The sequence below is a fragment of the Topomyia yanbarensis genome, chromosome 1, assembly GCF_030247195.1.
Source record: "Topomyia yanbarensis strain Yona2022 chromosome 1, ASM3024719v1, whole genome shotgun sequence".
In the NCBI taxonomy this organism is placed as follows: Eukaryota; Metazoa; Arthropoda; class Insecta; order Diptera; family Culicidae; genus Topomyia; species Topomyia yanbarensis.
In genome coordinates this window covers 104,967,164-104,971,490 of record NC_080670.1, presented here as the reverse complement: position 1 = coordinate 104,971,490, position 4,327 = coordinate 104,967,164, and the positions used below count along the sequence as shown (strand labels likewise).

Genomic DNA, 4,327 nt, shown 5'->3' with positions numbered 1-4,327 from the left:
ACCATCACGAAAATCCGATTTGAGATTTCATCTCTGCTTTCGAATTCACAATGCGATCTCAGGTGGAAAAAGTTTCCCTTTTGTCTGTTGTTAATCAAATGTTAGCAGATTTTAATAGATAAATATTATAGGGATTGGAACCTATTAGTAGGTGATTTGTACCCATTTTATGGGTACTACACCACTACCAATTTTCTAGGTAGGGGAGAGAGGGTAACAGTGGATCAGCAGGAACTATGAATCATTCGCAATAAAATCACAATGCATGATCGCAATCGTCTAATTCCCTCATATTTCACAATTTCTAATTCTTTACACGTGTTGCTATATTTTGGAAGAGATCTGCTAACTCTATCTCTTTTAATGGATATTTGTTTGTTTTGTGATAGCCAGAGTAAATTTGCAATGATAAACATTATTCCATCTTTATGAATTACCATTCATTGAATAAATGTTTAGTCTATTGCTATTTATAGCAAATTTTATGCTCAACATTTGCCGCGAACAAAGTTTTTTGGTAACTACTCATGGTTCTGTGTGATTTCACAATTTTCATGAATAGACCCATTGGGTAACTGTGAAACGATGGCGTATGGGGAACAGTGATTTTTGTTTGTTTTTGTGGTCTGTCTCAAAATGTCAATGGGTTCCGATTTTCCACACTAAATACTACTCATATAGTGCAAAATTAGTAAATTTGGCCAAATTTTGTAGAAATTGTCTCTTATTTCTGGATTGCAGCTAATATGCATATATGGTGGTTCGATGTTACGCGATGATATAGTGGATTTTTTCGTAAACAAACGATTTTCGCCTCAATATAACTTTAACTCAAAGCGTTAGGATCATTCTTCGTCAAAACAAAAGAATAAAATTTATAAGTAGAATATTTCACTATAGATGACATCGTGTTTCATAGTTCCTACCCATGGGGCACACTGATACATTTTACCACCAACTGTTTATTATCCAAAAAATGTTATTTCCCGTGAATTTTACCAGCTGGAAAAAATATATGTATTAGTTAACAACATAGTGGCACTATGTATCACTTTTGATTACACAAATAACATGTATTATCATCAAAATTAAATTGTAGAAAAAATGTGTTTCATTGTTACCCTCTCTCCCCTATATCCAGTTTACCGTGTGTTTTGGCAATGAGAATCAATACATAATTTTTTTGTCATTCCCTGCTCGGTCCACATTTTAGAACTCTCCAGAAATTGTTTTACCCGTGACTAACGGAACCGTCCGTTCTTGCACATTGCAATAAGCAAATGCTACTATCGTTCTAGTATCAGGCAACTGTCCCGAAAATGCGCTACCGGTAGCTAAATGATACCATCAAGAATATTTCTTTTAATTACATTTTGTGTACACATCATTACAAGAACTGTTTTCTTTACAGAGCTGACCACGAAGTTGGAAATTGTTATATTGCTCTCATTATTCTATGGCCTGTTGCGGATGTATTTCATGTAGAGCCGTATATTAATGAGTCAATTGGCTGCTCATCAGAATCTGGGCTTTCAAAAATATTTCACCTTATTCGAATGAATGGCCACTGGAAGTGGACGAATTATTCCGATTGATGACATTGTTTACACAAAGCCATCCGGATGCGACCGAAGTGGAAGAACACGAAGTAACAATTTTTGGACGAACGACGTTGACGACATATTTGAACGGATTGGATCCGTGTATCTTGTGGCATACTTAAAGAATATTGGTCGACAATGAAGATAAACCGCTGTTTGTAGTGTATTCTGCAGAAACTCTTGAGTGAAGTGAGATTATTGATTGGCAGTTGCGAGCTACCTGGCGGGGTAAAAACATGCACCTGCAGCACTAATGAAAGGACAAGTGGATGCCATCCATCACTTTTGAACGGTATCAACCTATCAGAAATGCTAAACATTGCCATAGTAATGTATTAAAAAATTTAGTCGTGTGTTCCTCACCGATGATTTTTAGTACAATATTAATTCATCTGTTAACTCAATTTCACATGCAGAGTGTATCGCATACAATCAGTTCGCTGGGTTCTTATTTTACGAACGGGCTATAAAAGCAACCGAAGCGGTTTTGAGAAATACTCCACGTCCACCTCGGCCGGTAGTGCAAATGGACATACCAGAGTCGCAGATTTGCGAGAAGGTGAGGTTGATGCTATTTCTAATTCGTCTTAATGAACTTCAACTATGTAGTTTTGTAGGCACTGGCTAAAGGCTGACTTGACATTGGCGATTGTCTAACATTCGTGCCATAAGTATTTGGATGTCATCTTTCGTGTACCAATTCCTTCCAACCAATTCATCGAAGCATTGGTACATTTACATCTGCTGACCGGAATCGAAGCGGTGGTTCTCTATTTCAGCATCTTTAGGTTTTCGGATGGCATCCATAGCAACAAAACTACCAAGGATGTAAAGGACATCGGGGAAATTTATCAGCGCAATGATAATTGATAACATTTTTATTACTCACAGGTATTCTAAGCTGCTAATCCAGAACTTCTTGTTGGTATATTACATCGATGACATCTTGAGAGATGAGGTGAGTAATTAGGCATGATCTTTAAATACACAATGTTTTAAAATAGCCTTCCGAAAAAAAACATCTCTAAACAATCGTAGTACACAAAATTGCGCATTTAAGATTTGAGAATGTCAGGAAAAAACAATAGAATATTCACAAATAGGCAGGGCCGCAGCGTGGTCTTTTGGTATCCTTGGTGGAGTCCCAGTTTCGAACAATAATTTAGTGCGTACCTTGAAATGACACTTATGTTACAAAGCAGATCATGATTTCTCCACCCACTCCCCTTCCAATTGTACGTTACAGGCCTGCAAATGGGTTCAGTCAAAAACGTAATCTCTTCCTCATTTGTAGGTAAAATACCGCCTTGTTTGTAAACTGTTGGAATGGATCTACCAGCTACTGCCGAAAAAAGCAACCAAGTAGATATTTAAGGTACCTGCTAGTGATTCGAGCTATTGAACAACATACCGACATTCCGCTTAAAATATTACTGCAGAACTCGCTAGACTGCTTAAGTGAAATATGCAGTGCTGGTGAGTATTCTCGTAGATTTTTGGTTCAAGGACATTAACTAACTTGGCGTTATTACAGGATGATGGCGGTGATGAAGTTGAAGTACTTACAGGAAGGCAGGTAGCAGTTGCGACTAGTACTTACAGGAAGGCAGGTAGCAATAGCAGAGAGTGTCGAACCGGATTCAGCAGGAACTGTAGCGATATGTTTTATGTTTCCTAACTACCTATACGAATCAGCCAGCATTTCCACTACAAACCACCCATGAACTAAAAACTACGAAGCCTTCTCTAGAATATTGCTCATGGAGATAACTGATTGGGCATTTACTGGATTCACAAAAATAATCTTCGTTGGTTATTCCATATAATAGAAATACATAATTTGCTTTTAAATTTATGCGTTTCAAATTCTAATTGTAAATAAAAATCCTCAATATTTAATAATTCTTCATATAAATGTTAACACATATCCAGTTACTTTCTATCTGTAAGTTTTATGAACTTTAATTGATAATCCTGTTTAAAATATTATTTACTCACATCATAACTACGTGATTCGTCATTTTTTTCCATACGTTTATTTGACACGGCATTTGCAAAAGCTTTTTACGCCAGTTTCTTTTTTTGCATAGCACGTTACAAAAATTCTTAAGACTAATTTTAACTATACTAGTAGGCCAGATAGAATTAAATTCAACTTATTGAAGAATCTGCCAGACTCTGCCAAAAGACGCTTGTTGAATTTATTTAATAGGTTTCTTGAGGGTAACATTGTCCCACATGACTGGAGACAGGTGAGGGTCATCGCCATCCAAAAACCAGGAAAACCAGCCTCCAACCACAATTCGTATCGTCCGATTGCAATGCTGTCCTGTATCCGGAAGTTGTTCGAGAAAATGATCCTGTTTCGGCTCGACAATTGGGTCGAAACAAATGGCTTACTGTCAGATACACAATTTGGCTTCCGCAAAGGCAAAGGGACGAACGATTGCCTTGCGTTGCTCTCAACAGAAATTCAAATGGCATATGCTAACAAAGAGCAGATGGCATCAGTATTCTTGGATATTAAGGGGGCTTTCGATTCAGTTTCGATCAACATTCTTTATGAGAAGTTGCACCAGCATGGTCTTTCGCCAATTTTAAATAACTTTTTGCTAAACCTGTTGTCTGAAAAACAAATGCATTTCTCGCATGGCGATTTATCGACATCACGATTTAGCTACATGGGCCTTCCCCAGGGCTCATGTCTAAGCCCTCTCCTCTACAAT

The 4,327-nt window shown here is 37.4% G+C and overlaps 1 long non-coding RNA gene across 1 annotated transcript; it reads left to right on the top strand.

The window, feature by feature from the left end:
* The first annotated feature begins 2,103 nt into the window (after nucleotides 1–2,103).
* Nucleotides 2,104–3,174, top strand: LOC131676349 (uncharacterized). Its single transcript, XR_009303146.1, has 5 exons — nucleotides 2,104–2,160; nucleotides 2,219–2,429; nucleotides 2,493–2,559; nucleotides 2,896–3,077; nucleotides 3,136–3,174. It is a non-coding gene; the product is annotated as an uncharacterized LOC131676349 (long non-coding RNA).
* Nucleotides 3,175–4,327: the final 1,153 nt, after the last annotated feature.